The 18,187-nt window shown below is 46.7% G+C and overlaps 1 protein-coding gene and 1 pseudogene across 28 annotated transcripts in view; both read right to left on the bottom strand.

Moving 5' to 3' along the window:
- Nucleotides 1-18,187, bottom strand: part of MEGF11 (multiple EGF like domains 11) — a 422,037-nt gene that overhangs the window by 330,693 nt on the left and 73,157 nt on the right. The gene's annotated exons all lie outside the window — the stretch shown is intronic.
- LOC108586743 lies at nucleotides 9,874-15,099 on the bottom strand (annotated as a pseudogene). Its single transcript, XR_001904407.3, has one exon. The product of XR_001904407.3 is annotated as a 60S ribosomal protein L7a pseudogene (transcript).

Raw genomic sequence — 18,187 nt, 5'->3', positions numbered from 1 at the left:
GTGGATGGACTCAGTAGCTGAATAGAGGGGCAGAGAAAAGCAGCAGTGAACTGGAGAATAAAACAACAGAAATTACCCATTCTGAATAACAGAGAGAAAATAGACTTGAAAAACATGCAGCTTCAGGGTCTTATGGGACTATAACAAAATATATAACATCTGTGTCATCAGAAGGAGAGGAGCAAGAAGAAAAAGCAGAAGAAAAAGAAATCAGGGCTAAAAGAGTACTTAAAGAAATAATGGGAGAAAACTCCATCAATTTGACAAGAGACACTCACCTACAGATTCAGAAGCAAACCCCAAACAAGATAAACTCAAGGAAATCCATTCTAAGATGCATGACTATTACACTTCTGAAAATTAAAGATGAAGAAAAAAAATTAAAAGCAGCCAGAAATTATTTTTTAAAAAGAACTAAACATATATTCTGGAGTTCAATAAGTACAATAACCAGAATAAAAAACTCACTAGAGGCCAGGCATGGTGGCTCACACCTGTAATCCCAGCACTTTGGGAGGCCAAGTTGGGTGGATCACGAGGTCAGGAGTTTGAGACAAGCCTGGGCAACATAGTGAAACCCCATCTCTACTAAAAGTACCAAAAAATAAAAAAATTAGCCAGGCATGGTGGTGCACGCCTGTAGTCCCAGCTACTCAGGAGGCTGAGGCTGGAACTTGAACCCAGGAAGTGGAGGTTGCAATGAGCTGAGATCACGCCACTGCACTCCAGCCTGGGCAACAGAATGAGACTTAAAAATTTAAAACTTTAAAAACTCACTAGAGGAGCTCAGCAGCAGCTTTGAGCAGCCAGAATAAAGAATCAGTAAACCTGAAGATAGCTCAAGTGAAATTATCTAGTCAGAATAGAAAAGAATGAAGAAAAATGACAGAGCCTCAGAAAGCCATAATACACCATGAAGCATGTCAATACACACATAATGGGAGTCCCAAAAGGAGAGTAGAGGAAAGGCAGAAAAAATATAGAGAGAAATAATAGCTGAAAACTTCCCAAATTTAATGCAAAACATTAATTTACACATCCAAGAAGCTCAACAAATTCCAAGTAGGATAATCGCAAAGAGACACATCACAATTAAACTGTTAAAAGACAAAGACCAACAGAGACTCTTGAAAGCAGCAAAAGAGAAGCAATTCATCGTGTACAACGAAACTCAATGAGATTATCAGCTGTTTTCTCATCAAAACTATGGAAGCCAGAAGGCGGTAAGATGTATGTCTTCAAAATGTTGAAAGTAGAAGATAGTCAACCTAGAATTCTATAACCAGCAAAACTATTATACAAAAATGAATAAACTAAGACATTCTGGATAAACAAAAACTGAGAGAACTCATTACTAGCAAACCTCCCCTACAAGAACTACTAAAGGAAGTCTGTCAGGCTGAAATAAAAGAACACTAAACAAGTAACTTGAATTCACGTAAAAAATAAAGAACATCACAAAATGTAACTACCTAGGTAATTATAAAAGACTGTATAAACCTATTTTTGTCGTAACTTTTTTTTTTTTACCTATATGATCTAAAAGACAACGCCAAAAGCAATAATTACAAATACCTGTTGATGGGCACACAATGTATGATGTAATTCGTATGACAATTAATGGCGTAAAGAAGAAGGAGAGGCCAGGAATGGTGGCTCACGCCTGTAGTCCCAGCACTTTGGGAAGCCAAGGCGGGTGGATCATCTGAGATCAGGAGTTCAAGACCAGCCTGGGCAACATGGCGAAACCCCGTCTCTACTAAAAAATACAAAAATTAGCCAGGTGTGGTAGCACACGCCTGTAGTCCCAGCTACTGGGGAGGCTGAGGCAGGAGAATTGCTTAAACCTAGGAGGTAAAGGTTGCAGTGAGCTGAGATCACAGCATTGCCCTCCAGCCTGGGCAACCGAGTGAGACTCTGTCTCAAAAAAAGAAAAAGAAGAAGAAGGAGAGACTGGAACTACATAGGAACAAAGTTTTTGTATACTATTGAAGTTAAGCTGTATTAAATCTACGTAGAGGAAATATTTAAGACAATTATATTATACATGGGGAAGTCTAAAGGGACATAAAGAGAGATAAAGTTTCTATACTTCATTCAAATTGGTAAAAGGACAACACCAGAAAACTGTGATAAGTTTTGTGTATATAATGAAATACCTAGAGCAACCATTTAAAAGGCTATGCAAAGATATACTCAAAAACACTATAGATAAATCACGATGGAATTTTAAAATATTAAATAATCCCCAAGAAGATAGGAAAAAGAGGGAAAAGAAAAACAGAAAGAACAAAACAGAAAACAAAAATAAAATGACAAATGAAAAATGTATCAATAATTACATCAAATGTAAATGGTGTAAATACACCAATTAAAAGAGAAATTGAAAAACAAAATCAGAGTTGAGGGACAGGAGAGGATGAGATGGGCAAAGTGAATTTAAAAACATGTCCCAGCCGGAAGTGGTGAACTCACGCCTATAATCCCAGCACTTTGGGAGGCTGAGGTGGGCGGATCACCTGAGGTCACAAGTTCGAGACCAGCCTGGCCAACATGGCGAAACCCCATCTCTACTAAAAATACAAAATTTAGCCAGGTGTGGTGGTGGGCACCTGTAATCCCATCTACTTTGGAGTCTGAGGCAGGAGAATCACTTGAACCTGGGAGGTGGAGGTTGCAGTGAACCAAGATCATGCCATTGCACTCCAGCCTGGGTGACAAGAGCAAAACTCCGTCTCAAAAAAGTAAAACATAAAAAAAAAAATAAAAACATGTCCCAGCTAGAGTAGCTAAAAAACAAAACAAAACAATGACTAAATGCTGACAAGGACATAAAGAAACTACATCACTCATGCATTGCTGCTCGGAACGTAAAAGGCTACAGCTAGTCTGGAAAATAGTTTGGCAGTGTCTTTAAAAACTAAATATGCAAGCACCATATGAGCAATTATACTCCTCAGCATTCATCCCAGAGAAACGAAGACGTGTGTTCACACAAAAACCTATACAAGAATGTTGTTGATAGTAGCTTTATTTGTAACAGCCAAAAACTAGAAATAACTTGGATGCCCTTCAAAGAGTGAATAGTTAAACAAACTATGATACAATCATACCACAAAATACTATATAAATTCAACAACCTGGATAAATCTCCAGAGAATTACGCTAAGTGAAAAATGCCATTCATAAAGGTTACATACTATAGGACTCCATTTATATAACATTCTTGAAATGAGAATATAATAGAAATGGAAATCAGATTAGTGGTTGCCTGGGGTTTAGGAAGGGGTAAGGGTTGGAGGGAAGTGAGTGAAGCTATAAAAGAACAACAGGAGAGATCCTTGTGGTGACAGAAATGCTTTTTTTTTTTTTTTTCATTGCTGTCACTCAGGCTGGAATGCAGTGGCGCGAACATAATTACAGCCTCCATCTCCTGTGCTCAAGTGATCCTCCCACCTCAGCCTTCCAAGTAGCTAAGATTACAGATGTGTACCACCACACCTGGCTAATTTTTTACTTTTAATTTTTAGTAGAGATAAGGTCTCTCTATGTTGCCCAGGCTGGTCTCAAACTTCTGAGTTCAAGCAATCCTTCTGCCTCAGCCTCCCAAAGTGTTGGAGTTGCAGGTGTGAGCTACCGTACCAGGCCTGGAAATGTTCTATATTTTGACTACATTCATGTCGATATCCTGGTTATGAAATAGGAACTTAATTCAAACAAATGTAAAGAATCGCTCACTCTCAGGGTGTCCAGTGGCAGGGTCAGCACCTGAGAGTGAGTGCTTCCTTAAATATTGACCCTAAGTGCCCTGCCTGTCTCACTCTAGTCCCAGCCTTGCCTGGGAATGATGGCTTCTTAGACCCACTTATCAGGATTCTAGAACCAGAGGAACAAAGTTTGATCGCGAAGGGGAGCAGGAGCGGGAATCATCTCGATGCTCTACCACCACCCACCTCCCAACCACCCCAGGCCAAGTATCCTGCAACATGAAAGCTCAGTTGTGTGGAGGATTCTGCGTAAGGAAGCATGGGTGGAATGATCCCCTGCACGCAAAGGAAAACCAACTGCATTCCATAGAGACAGGATTTTAAAGGGGAGAGGGACTTTCAAGATCATCTGGGGAAACTGAGGCCCAGGAAGAGAGGCTACCCTCCCAAGGCAAGATTCCTGCCTGGAATTCTTCCCGCAGTATGTCCTCCTCTCAGGAGCAGGAAGCACGTTAGAATGAAACGCAAGCATGGCAACATCTCTGCTTTCTAGCTAATTCCTAGCAATGAATATCTCCAGGGCCACTGGTTCCAGGAAGAGCTGGACTCGAGTCCCCAGGACAAGGGGAAGAAGCAAGTCACAGATGGCAAGAAAAAACTAGCAGTCAAGGATGAATTCAGAGCACAGTGTCAACCCTGCCACACATTCCTACTTCTAGCCTGCTCTGAACTAGCCGCCCTCCTAGGCGACCAGCTGCCTACACTCCAGAGGTAAGAAGAGAGGGACTTTGTCCCTCCCAATGGCCACTCCAAGGTGCACCTCACCAGAAACCTCCAGGCACCTCCTCTCCCACTGCCATCTCCATTCCCCTGGAGGTATCACATACATATTAACTTGTTTTCTTTGCATTTTTTTCCTGTAAGACAAGCCTCTGCCATTGACCGTAAGAAAGAAAATCATCCAATGTGAGCTGCACTCAAGGAAGCCAAGGGTCTCCCAGCCAGTCAGCATTCCCTCCCCAGGAGGGGTGTGCCCAGGCAGAGGTGGGAAGGCAGCCCAGGCACCCGGCTCAGTGCCTCATTCTGATTGGTCGGAGCTATGATGTGCTAATTGTCAAATATTTTGACTATGACACTGAGTAAGACACTCTCCTGACCCACATGGTACACGAGGAAGTCTCTTGAAAGTGGTAGCCCTCACCCTCCCCTGGGTGTTTTCAAAATGCTAGGCTAAGGCTCATTTCATCTTCCCTTCTCTACATAACTACCCTGTCAGAGAAGTCACAGAAAAATACACTGACTCATTACCCTAAGGACCCAAATCACTCATACAGACCACAGCACAGACCTAATGAAACAAAATAAAAAAGCTCAAGACTCAAAGAGACCACCAGAATTTCTCTCAAAAGCATTTAGCTGAGCAGAGTTTACTGAAATGGCCTGTTTATCAAGGCAGGGCGGGACTGTGGGAATCCACAAACGATGTGAAAACACTCAGGACTTTGCAGTGGTGGGAAGACATCACCACGCCGAGTCCTGAAGGGCAAAGAGAAGAGAGAAGCAGAAGGCTCGCAGGAGCCCGGCAAGAACCGGAGCTGAGAGCGAGGGGGACTGTGAGGACATAGCCACTGCCAGGGCCCAGGCAGGGGGAGACACCTCAACCTCCCTCTCCTCCCGCCTGCCAGTCTCCCGCAGGGTCTCCCATTGGCCAAACCCAACCCAAAGACAGAAAGCAAGTGAGCCCACACGAGAGCGAGCCGCTCCAGGGCATAGGGCAGGGCAAGGAAGGGCAACAAAGGAACCGGTGTCGGGGAGCAAGTGGCAATCACAGCAACCCAAAGCGATGGAGGACCCCTGTCACACACAGTCACTTACACACCACAGCTGAACCCCAGGCCTGGCACACATAGGTGGGAACTCGGCACCCACCTATCATCTCTCCACCCTCTGGATTGTATTTCCCATCCCCATCAGCACAAGCTGGGTGGATCCTAGATAGACTGGCTGCAAAAGGGGAGCTAGGGTGCCCTCCCTGGCCCTGTCCTAAGCCTCTAAGAAAGAGACAAGATAGGCCGGGCGCGGTGGCTCAAACCTGTAATCCCAGCACTTTGGGAGGCCGAGACGGGCGGATCACGAGGTCAGGAGATCGAGACCATCCTGGTTAACACGGTGAAACCCCGTCTCTACTAAAAAATACAAAAAAACTGGCCGGGCGAGGTGAGGAGCGCCTGTAGTCCCAGCTACTCCAGAGGCTGAGGCAGGAGAATGGCGTGAACCTGGGAGGCGGAGCTGAGATCCCGCCACTGCACTCCAGCCTGGGCGACAGAGCAAGACTCCGTCTCAAAAAAAAAACAAAAAACAAAAAACAAAAAAAGAGAGAGAGAAGATAAAGCAGGCTTCTCCTCCTAACATGACCAAACCCTCAGCCTGAAGAGCCCTAGAGCCAGGCTGGGCTGGCCCCTCACTCTGCCAGGATCCCAGTAGTGAAGGTAATTACATTTATTTTCCTCCTCTTGGCACAGAGTCCCCCAGTAACACAAGAATGCGCTTCCTTCCACCCCCACTGCCAACTCTTTGCTTGGCCTCCGTCCGCACACGCAGCATCCCCATGTCAGGGCCCATCCCCGGAGGCTTGCTGGCAGATGTCCTGAGGTGGCAGCCCGCACAGAGTCCCCACTGCCAGGGACTTCCTGCCAAGGACTCCCCACAGCCATACAGGAGCACAAGCAGTTGGGACTCAAGTTGAAGGCTCCAGCAGTTTACCTTAAACCATGGAACGCAGAAGGTATCCAAAGCGAGAAATTGCTGCTGGGTCTGGACAGTGGAGGCAGGGAGGGCCAAGCTGTGTGAATGGAGGGAGCCCCTCATGCGCCGCCCGGGCTTCCAGTCCTGTAGATCTGCGAGGGAGGGCCAAGGAGCTGTTTGGTGATATCGGGAAATCGTAGACAAAGGACAGGCAGAAAGGAGAGGCTGCAGGAGATAAGGCCTGCAAATCCCTGCAATGGGGAAGTGCTGGTGAGCCACAGCTAACTTAGACCTGAAATCAAAAATCAAATCTGCCACCTCATCCTCTCCTGCTCTCTCTGACCCCTCCTTGTGAATAAAATAAATGAAATCAGCCAACTAGATACTTAAGATGATAGCTCATTAAAGCTGAAAGGGATGCCAGAGATGAGGCCAACCCTTCAATTTATGGATGAAGAGACTCAGAGAGGGGAAGCAATGTGTCCAAGTTCACACAGAAAGACGGTGGCAGCATCAAGGCTAGCACTCCTCAAGTGCTATGTGCCAGGGATTCCTCCAGATGGTAAGGACACAGCAGTGAACACCACAGACAAAATTCCTGCCCTCGTGGAGTTGACAGTCTCTAACTCAGCCTAACAGAACTTTTTGTCTGATAGTGAGTTAGGCACTCCTCCTTTGTGCTAATTAGTGTTTGCATGATATATCTCCTTTTACATCCAGAAACGGATTTTTTTTTTTTTTTTTTAATAGAGAAGGGGGTCTCACCATGTTGCCCAGGCTGGCCTTGAACTCCTGGCTTCAAACAATCCTCCCGCCTCAGCCTCCCAAAGCACTGAGATTACAGGTGCAAGCCACCACACCCAGCCTTGAATTATTTATTTTTAATTAATTTGAATTTAAATAACCACATGTGGCCAGTAGCTACCACATTAGACAGTGCCATTTCAGAGGATTCAGCTCAGCAAGCGTCTCCCGCTGCCAGGAGCTAAGCTGACCAGCGCCTCCACGCAGGGCAACACTGCCAGTGACTATCCCAGGGAACTTTCAGAGGCCCCAAGATGGCTCCCCAACCAGAGAAACCCACCGCCTGGTGAGGAAATGGCCACCGACCCTTCTCCTGAGACCTCAGAAGCAGTTAGTTAGATATGCCTAGGGAGCAAAGCAGACTGAGAATGAGCTGGCCGCCTTTTTTTTTTTTTTTTTTTTTTTTTTTTGAGACAGAGTCTCACTCTTGTTGCCCAGGCTGGAGTGTAGTGGCGCAATCTCAGCTCACTGCAACCTCTGCCTCTGGGTTCAAGCGATTCTCCTGCCTCAGCCTCCTGAGTAGCTGGGATTACAGGCCTGCACCACCACGCCCAGCTGATTTTTGTACTTTTAGTAGAGACAGTGTTTCGCCATGTTGGCCAGGCTGATCTCAAACTCCTGACCTCAGGTGATTCACGCCTCGGCCTCCCAAAGTGCTGGGATTACAGGCATGAGTCACTGTGCCTGGCCAGACCAGGCCACTTCTGAGGACAAACGTCATCCCTGCCCTTGCTGTAGGTGGTTTCTTGCTCCCAGCCTGACCCCTCCCAGTTCTGGTCCTCATGCTACAGGGGAAATGACTCTCGCAATATGACCTGGGAGGTCTTGAGCAAGGGGCAAGCCCTTGCTTTCCCGGCGGAGGCCTGTACAACAGCAGCTGGAATGACACAGCAGAAGAAAAACGGGCAGGCCTCCGGGAGGAGAGAAGTGGTGGTTTGATTAATTGGGATTACTTATAGGTAAAGCCAGCCAGGTAGGATCCACTGCTGCCAAGGACTGTTCGGGCAGAGACACCTCCTCTCTCCTGGAACCTCCCACACACCCTCCTTCTCACTGCATTATCTTGTGTGTGTTTATTTGCCATCTCACCCCAAGATCGGCCTCTCCTCGAAGGAACTCAGGACGCTGTGGGCACCCTTGCCACACACAGGGCACAGGCTGCCCCTTCCTCCTGCAATAACAGTGCACCCAAGGCCCAGCTCAGAGCTGGAGAGAAATGAGTGTGTGTGGAAAGAAGATGGGGGTAAGAGGAGAGGAGGGGAGAATGGGGAGGGGAGGGATGCAGAGAAAGAAAAAGAAAAAGATTACTACCCTAGGTCAGCAATGGTCCTGTATGGCGAGGGCTGAGGAGCAGGAGGGAGGCAGAAGCACATGGAATGCACAGGGAAGGAGTCCTGATGTTCTCTTTACCATGAACCTCTCATCTGGAGCTCTAACGCCTCCTCCTACACACTCATACGTGCTCTCTGCAGCCCTCTGCATTAAGACCACAAAGCTTAATCTGAGTTCTAGTCTCAGTGCATTTTCACTTTTTATCTGCTGGGCTCTTGACAGTATCCCAGCATCTTTACCTTCCCTCAGCCATCGCTTTGTATCTTCACATTGATCTCTTAGACCTGAGCTTAGAGGGCAGTAGAGCTGTGAGCCCAATGCAAGCAGTGGGAAAAAGAGGAGGAGAAAGAACTGAGAATGGAAATGCCCCCAGAGGGACCACCTGAGCCCTGGGAACCTCCACATTGCACAGAGCACACCTCCACTTTAATTTACACATCTTATTTCATTTTCTTACCAAATAAACTGTCACAATAACACAGGAGCTGATTCAATTCAAGCAGAGCTGCATAGATCACATCAGAAAATGACTGACAGTCTTGATGCAGAAATTGCATTAATCATACAGACAAATAAAGTGTGAAGACATACACTCAGGATCAAGGTTTTGTCTGTACCAGAGTGACAATTGACCTGAAGCTCCCCACCCCCAAAAATGAGGCATCAGCACAGGTCTGAGACAAGATTGAAACAGGGAACAGGAGGGTCAGCAGAGTCGGGGGCCAGGAAGACCAGTGGGTTGGGATAAACAGTTCAGTGAACGTTGGGAGGAGATGCTCTCCAGACACCAGGCCACAGCCTCCACCTCCACTGGCAGGAGGGAATGAGGGAGAGCAGCCTGCACCCTGAGAGGACCTAGGAATGGCTCCACATTGGAAATTCATGGCAAGTTGCTCCTGTAATTTACTGGTTCAGCTGGAGAAATGCATCTTTGAACTTCAGTGAGAGACTTTGAAAATCATTCTCAACCGAGGCTCTCCAACCCGTCTGAGATGAATTAAAGGAAATTATGCACATAAACCCCATAGATCAAGGGGACACCCACTCTCCTTCAACTGCCTGCAAGGTGATTAGACAGAGTTCATAGCAGAACAGGCGCTCAGGCTGGAAAAATAAAATAAAATAAAATAAATTTGAAATGCAGAGATTGATGGCTTCTGTCACAAAGTCTCTCCAAAGCCACAGGCTGTAAATTGAACTTCCCATTGATGCTGAGGCAAAGGTGATAGCTCAATGGCAGCCGTTGGCCTGGTGGAGTCTTTGGGGGAAGGATTCCAGATCCCTCTTTTTTTTTTTTGAAGGAAAATCTGTATTTTAATTATTTTTATGTACAGAAAACTCAACAGTGTACATTTAACCCAGTTTAGTGGCAAGTTCTTTAGCCTTTGCCTTTTCGAGCTTGGCGATACGAGCCACAGACTTGGGACCCAGGACATTGCCGCCCCAGTGACGGCAGATCTCATCGCATCTGTCGTTGTCATTGGTCCTGATAGCTTCCACCAGCTTAGCCAAAGTGCCTTTGTCTTCCGAGTTCACCTGTGTGAAGGCAGCAGTGGTGCAGGTCTTCCTGTGGAATAGACGACCCAGTCTTGCCTTCCCCTTGATAATGCAGCAAGGGACCCCCATTTTACGACACAGGGCAGGCAAGAAGACAACCAGTTCGATGGGATCCACGTCGTGTGCGGTCACCACCAGCTGAGCTTTCTTGTTCTCCACCAAGGTGGTGATGGTGTTAACTCCTGCTCGAAGGACAGGTGGTCTCTTAGTGGGGACATCCCCTTTGCCAGCAGCTTTCTTCTCAGCCCGGGCCAACGGCCTCTGCTTCTTCTCTTGCTTTGTCTCTGGTCTGTACTTGTGGGCCAGCTTAAGCAGCTGAGTAGCTGTTGGGCGGTCCAGGGCCTGGGTGAACTGGTTAATGGCAGGAGGCACTTTCAGCCGCTTATAGAGGATGGCTCTCTGCCGCTGCAACCTGATAGAGCAAGGCCATTTCACAAAGCGGGTGAGGTCTCTTTTGGGCTGGATGTCCTGTCCAGTGCCAAAATTCTTAGGCCTTTTCTCAAACAGGGGATTCACCACTTTCTTGGCCTCCTGCTTTTTCACGACAGCAGGGGCCGGAGCCACCTTCTTTCCCTTGGCCTTCTTTCCTTTCAGCATCTCGGGCAGCGGGAGGAGAGAGCCAGATCCTTCTTAAAATTATGCACTGTCCAAGCTTGGGGGACTGCAGCCATCAGGTAGGTGGATCCACATCCCAGGGAAGTGGCTGTGGTTCTTAAGGATGCCCTATCACTGCCCCAAGAAGGAGATATTGAGGCACAGAACTGCAGAAGAGTCAGGTCACATACAAACTCCCTTCAGCCAGAGATCTTCCTAATCTGGGTCCTGAGCCTCTCACAGTAGCACTGTGCCCAGTACCCTGCACACAGCTGGTACTCAGCCATGTTCGCAGAACACAAGACGTTTCCTGCCTTCCAGGGCCCTGCTGAGCAACTCACCCCCACCTCCACCTTCTCTGGCACAGCACAGGTCCCAGGCAAACCAAAGAAGGGAGGCAGCAGAGAGGCAAGTCCTAATGCTGCTCAGACCCTGGTCCAACCTGGAAGCAGCTGACAGTCAGAAGTACAGAAATCTGGGCTAGATTTTCTAACACAGAAAGGGATGTATCTCAGGCTGGGGTATTTAGAGGGAAAGGAGGAGGAGGGATGTGCTGAAGGCTACAGCATGCTGCCCAGATCCCCCTTCAGGACTGAGGCACTCATTCCCAAGTCACTCTCTAGAATTATCCTCAGCCACAGAGAGCCACTTGGCTCAAGGATACACCCCAAACCTGAGGGCAGCCACCTCCAATGCCTGGTTAGTTGGCTAAAGGGAAGAGGTGCTTTCAAAGGCCTGGCCCTCTTGCCTCAAGGCAGGGCAATTCTGCAGGGCCATCTGCAGAGCACCCCATGGGACTGGCTGAGGCCTTGGTTGCAACCGCATTGCAGCCCAACTTCTCTTTGTGCTCCCTTTGCTTCCTTCACTTCCTCCAGGTGTTGATACCAAGAGCACTCCCTACAAATCTTGCTGCATGAAATCTCCACCTCAGAGTCTATTTCTCAGGGAACCCGACCTAAGTCAGGGGGCATGTCTAGAACAAGACAGACGATCATGAGCTATCCACAGATGGTGCCTCAGAGACCAGCTGGTCCAACCCTCTCCTTTCACAGATAAGGAGCCTGGGGCCCAGAGAGGGAAAGTGGCTACGAGAGAGGGTCCATCTGCACAGGGGCAGCCTCCAGCTCCCTCTCACACAGACTAGGCTTAGCAGGAAGATGAGTGTGAGGATGGGCCTCTTTGGATGTGGTGTTTAACCAACACCTGCTTCACAGGACAGCTATGCAGCTGAGGCTTGTGATGTGAACTGACTCCTCACTCCTCCCAGGTACAGAACTTGTTATTTGATGTTGAAAAGACCCTCTGTATCCCCCACAAAACTGTGGGACTTTCTTTGTAGAGGCGGCCAACATGCAAATATGTGTTCACATCTTCCAGGTCAGAAGTACCTGGCCAGGAGATTCATGCACAGGAAAGGGAATTTTTGTGGCCAAGATGGAGACAAGCCCTGATGTTGTGGGTACCACAGAATTTGGGGTGACATGAGACCCCTAGTTTCATCTAATCCCTCATGTCAGACCCAAGGGGACCCACAGAAGGGAAGAGTTTTGCCTCCGTCCACACAGCCAGTCCCTGGCAGAGCTGCTTCGAGAACTCGGGCCTCCTGACTCCACACTTTCCCAGGAACCATCCAGAAAGCTGAGGCCCCAAGCATCCCTCCCCAGAGAGAGGCTTGGGCCTCAGATGAGTAATGGAGAAGGGTCAGGTCCCTGTCCCTATTCACCCCAGCTTCTCTGTTATTTTGTGGGAAATTCGGTGCCCTGAAGCCAATAACTTGCTGGGTGATCTCTCGGCAGCTCTTGGCACATCTCCCCAGCATCCTTCTCAGAAAAGGGCACAAGCACTGCCATTTTACAAGATTTATTGGAAGCCTCTTTCTTTCAATGAAGGAAAGAGATACTTGTATTGGTTTCGGCTGGGTTGTTACAGTCGACAATCACCTCTATGTCCCCAAAATTTAAAAATGGGGGAAAAATCACCCAGCATTTACATCAATGTGGTTCATCCCTAGAGGGAGATACATTAAAGAAAGGAACAAAATGAAAGCTAACTGATGAGTTGCCATTTTAAGACACTCGGTTCCATTAAGCTAAAAGCCTGTTCCCAGGACCACAGCAATGATCCCCAAATGCTGCCAACACACCCGCATGCCAGGGCAGGGCTCACAGGGCCTTCTGCCAGGGCTCCCCAGCAAGTCATCAAGCTCTAAAAGCCAAGGAAGAGACCCCTGCAATCTGCCCCTGAACCTGATTTTCCCATTTAGGACCCACTCCTCTGATCCAGGCTTGATCCCTGTGGCACCCAACCAATCAAACCCTCCCTGCTCTAAAGAGTTTCACGTGGAGATGGAGGCACTGGAGCAGGGATGAAGGTTTTACTGCCAAAATGTGGAACTTTCGTTTTTAATTGTTTGCTTGCCTGTCCACTTGCTTCACAAAAGGTGGCCCCCTGGGAACTGATTAAAACAAAACAAAACAAAAAAGGTGGCCCCTAGTGGGAAGGGAGGGCCTGTTTTGGCACTAAGTAGCCTCAGTTTTCTCACCTTTAAAATAGAATGCACTTGGACCATGAAAACCCGGATGTTAGCCCCCATCTGTTGATGGCTTACAGTGTGACTTCAAACCAGTCCCCCAGCTTCCTTGGGTTTCAGCTTCCTTAGCAGTAAAATCAGTCTGAAGTGCCTGTTTACCCCACCACACTGAAGCTTAAAAATGTTGGAAGAGAAAAGATATCCTTTCCAATAAACGATATCAGAACAACTGGATATCCACAGACAAAAAAAAAAGAACCTTAACCTAAAGCTTATCTACACATAGAGATAGACACATAGACATGTCTATAGAGAGAGATGTAATGTTTATATATTTAAATTCAAAATGGATGGTCTTAAATGTAACATGTAAAACCTTCTAGAAGAAAACATAGAAGAATATCTCCTAGGGCAGAGAGTTCTTAGACATGACACCAAAAGTACAATCCATAAAAGAAAGAATCAATAAATTAGAGCTCATGAAAATTAAGTGCTCTGCAAAAGACATTGTTAAGAGAATGAAAAGACACTATACAGAGTAGGAGAAAATACCTGCACATCACATATCCAACAAAGGACTTACCTCCAGCTGCATAAAGAACTCTCTAAACTCTACAGTAAGAAGTCAAAAACCCTACTTTAAAAATGAGTAAAACACTTGAACTGACACTTCACCAAAGAGGACATACAGATGGCAAATATGCACATGAAAAAAATGCTGAACATCATCAGCCATTAGGGAAATGCAAATTAAAACCTCAATGAGATCTCATGCAGAATCTCTTATCAGCATAGCTGAAGTACAAACGCCACCACACCCAGTCCTGGCAAGGTTGTGGAGAAACTGGATCACTCGTACATTGCTGATGGGAATTTGAAATGGTATAGCCACTCTGGAAAACATTTTGGCAGTTTCTTAAAAAATTAAACGTGCTTGGCAAGTGGCACTGGTGCTCGAAAAATAAACAAAAACAAAAACAAAAATGCATCTACCATACAACCCAGCAATTGCACTCTTGAGCATTTATCCCAGAGATAATCTCATGTTCACATAAAAACCTATATGAGAAAGTTTATAGCAGCTTTATTTGTAATAGCCCAGATGTCCTCCAATGGGTGAATCGTTAAACAAGCTGTGGTACATCCATACCACGTGTATCAAGTTGAATAGTATTCCCCTAAAATTCATATTCACCCGGAACCTCAGAATGTGACTTTACTTGGAAATAGGGTCTCTGCAGATATCATTAGTTAAAATAAGGTCATACTGGATTAGGGTGGGCCCTAAATCCAATGACTGGTGTCCTTATGAGAAGGCCACGTGACGACCATGTGCCAACAGAGGCAGAGACTGGAGCAGTGCATCTCCAAGCAGCACCAAGGCCTGGGGAGAAGCAAGGAGGGATTTTTCCCTAGAACCTTCAATACCTTGATTTCACACTTCTAACCTCTAGAACTGTGGGAAAACAAATTTCTGTTGTTTTAAGACCCCCCCTCCTCCACCTCCCGCCACGTGGTAGTTTCTTATGGTAGCCCTAGAAAATGAATACACCATGGAATACTACTTAGCAATAAAAATTAATGAATTGATGGCACAACAATCTAAGGAATTACACTGAGTGAGAAAAAACCAATCTCAAAAGATTACTGTATGATCCCATTTATATGACATTCTCAAAATGACAAAATTAGAGTGATGGAGAACAGATCTGTGGTTGCCAGGGTAGGAGGAAAGGAAGGGTATGACCATAAAGGAGTAGCACAAGGAGGTTTTGTCGGTTTTTTTTTTTTTTTTTCGCTTTGTTTTGAGACGGGGTCTCACTCTGTCACCCAGGCTGGAGTGCAGTGGCATAATCTCGGCTCACTGCAGCCTTGACCTCCTAGGCTCAAGTGATCCTTTCACCTCAGCCTCCTGAGTAGCTAGGACTACAGGTGTGTGCCATCACACCTGGCTAATTTTTTACTTTTTATAGAGACAGGGTCTCACTGTGTTTCCCACACTGGTCTCAAACTTCTGGGCTCAAGTGATCCTCCTGCTTCGGCCTCCCAAACTGCTGGGATTATAGGCATGTGCCACCATGCCCAGCCACAGGAGTTGCTAAGAGTTTTAAATTAGCAGTTCTGATTGTGGTAGTGGTTGTGTAAATTAATGCATATCACAAAATTCATAGGAATATACACTTCCCCCAAAAAGTGAGTGCATGTAAAGTGAAATGTAAGTAAGGGCTGCAGTTTAGTAAGTGGTATTAATGTCAATTTCTTGGTTTTGGTCATCATCAGGGTGAAAGCTGGGTGAAGGGTACCCAAGAACTTTCTACTATTTTTGCAACTTCTATGTAAGTCTAAAATTATTTCAAATTTTTAAAAAAATTTTAAGTGTAGGGAGGATTCAACATGTTTTATAAAAGTAAATTTTAAAATGTTACCTTTCAAAGTTGGCTCCCGGCAAGCTCTGGAGTCAGACAGACCTAGGTTAGTATTGTGGCCTGATCACATACTAACTCTGTACCTTTGGGCAAATTACTCCCCTTCTCTGAACCTCAGCTTCCTTGCATGTAAATTCTCACACAGGAATAATGACACATGGTGCACATATTACATATGAGATAATATAAGCAACAGCACCTGAAGCAATGGCTATAACATGGATGGTGCTAAGTAAATCTTAGCTTCCGAATTTACCCAACCAATGCAACTCCTCCTCTTTGTTCACTCGCCTGCCTTGTATTTTATTCCACCCTTCAAGGTCAAACAAGGTTCTCCTGGGAACCCAGGTTCCGCCAGCATACGGGCCTTCCACGTCTCTGCATCTAGGCCAACATAAAGGCTGGACTGCCCCTGAAGCTCAGATCATGCACTCTGGATCCCCAAACAGGCTCTGCAAGGCCATCCAGCCCTCAGAGTTAATAGGGTGCAGCTAATAACTACCCCCTGCTCTAAGACCCCATTTACCATCCCTCCCTTCTTTCCCTTCTCTCCTCCATCATTGCTCTAGCACCATTCCAAAAGGTCTTGCAAGCAAGAGTCACTGCTTTATGAGTGCAAAAACACTTACAAAGCAGTGTTTACACATGTTTTAAGCCCCAACAAGACCCTGGCTAGAAGCAGGGCAAGTGTAAGAACCCCAGTTTTCCAAGTGGCAAGAGGAACACTTTGGGGAGGCGGATGAGGACCAGGAAGGAGGGAAGGGAATCAACACAATTAGTCATCTGCTGTGGGCCAGGCACTTTATTTTCCTTGATTTAATTCTTACAAGACTGTGAAGTAACAATCATTAAATCTCCATTTTGCAGACAAAAAAGCCTTAGTTCAGCAAGATTGTATAACTCATCCAAGGATACACAGCCAACATGGGCAGAAGGGGGATCCCAAGACCCAAGCCTCCTGACTCCAAGGCAGGGCTCCTTCCTTCACACAAAGCACAAAGACCATCAAGCTCTCATTCATCCGTTATCAAGGAGCAACTGGAAACCCTTCCTTCTCTGTGGAGTCTTCCTGAATTGTCTGCACCCATGAGTGCCCTGGCCCCAAAGACATGAGGATCTTCAGATGTTCCTCACTCTACCTCCCCAAAGGACACAACACGTTCATATTGTGTCACATTTCCACCATAAACATGGAATTCCCTGGAGCTCCTTTGCCTGCCTGACGCAATACCACCACCATCCCTCCTCAACCTCAGCCTCTCTGTCCCTCCCACAGCTCCTCCAACTCTAGAGAGCCAGATTCTGTTCCATATCCCACAGAGTCAAGGCTGGAGTGGCTCTCAGAAAACACTCCAGAGGACATTGAGATCCACAGAGGGGAAGGTGCTGGCCTGAGTCCCACAGTGGGGTAACAGCCTGCAGGGACCAGCCCCCAGGCCTCCCAACTGCATTCAGTACTTCTGTCTTCCTCTCTGCAACTCTCCTTAGAAGGGGGCTGCCTGGGTCATGGGCTCGCAGCCGTTCCAGCACGTCTGCCTCCCTCCCACACTCCTGAATCTTGTCCACCCTTCCAGCCCCAGCTCAGTCCTGCTTCTTCTCCCTTGAAAGCTTTCCAGATTATTCTAGGCTGCAAGGGTCCCTCCTTCCAAGGACAGCTGCTTCTACGCTCCGTTGCCCTTGGTATCTACAGACCTCACATAATTTCACAACTGTCAGGGGGCCTCATTCACCCTTTCCAGCCAGACCACCAGCTCCTAAGGACTCAGACCATACCACCCTCCCCACAGCCCTGGCACAGCTGAGCACTTAGAAGGCAGAGAGAAGTGGGGAGGGAGTGGGGACAGACCTCTCTTTATTTGAGCTTATGTCTCTCCAAATTCTGTCCATATTTTATCTGATTTGTGGGGGACTCCCTTATCTTTTTCCAAACTTTGTGGGATTTAACATTTTCCCCTAAAGAACACTCTAACAAGATCTCTCTTTGTACTATAATTTTGCCTAACAACCCCCTGAGAATTAAACTTTGGGGTAAAATTCCCCTTTTAAGTTGAGACGTGCTCCCTTTGTGACTAATTGAGATGCCAGGATCAAACCAAGTCTTCAATCCCATTAAATAAAGCCACATAAAAGCTGCCCCTGCTCACAGCACTTTCCTGATTTCCTCAAGCTGGCCGGCAATAAGTATTCCTAATTGTGCTTGTTAAAAAGTGGATTTATGAATCCCAATTAGGCCGCTTGCACTTACGTGGCAGCAGTTTTTCAATACCACCAAACCTCCCTTCTTCCCAAGATGAAATTATTTTTGGTGGGTGACAGGATAATTACTAAAACATAAAAGGACCCACCTGGTACCACAGCAGCAGCTTCAGCAATTCTGTTAGGAGGCCTTGAGGACAAGCAGGGTTTTGATGGCAAATTTAAACCCAAGTTGAGCGTCTCCAACTCCGTGATCCTCAGCACACAGGTATATCTCCTGGCTCTTTCTCCTTGGA

Source organism: Papio anubis, chromosome 7 (assembly GCF_008728515.1).
Source record: "Papio anubis isolate 15944 chromosome 7, Panubis1.0, whole genome shotgun sequence".
NCBI lineage: Eukaryota > Metazoa > Chordata > Mammalia > Primates > Cercopithecidae > Papio > Papio anubis.
The sequence above is the reverse complement of the archived record's forward strand: the minus strand, read 5'-3'. Positions and strand labels throughout refer to the sequence as shown.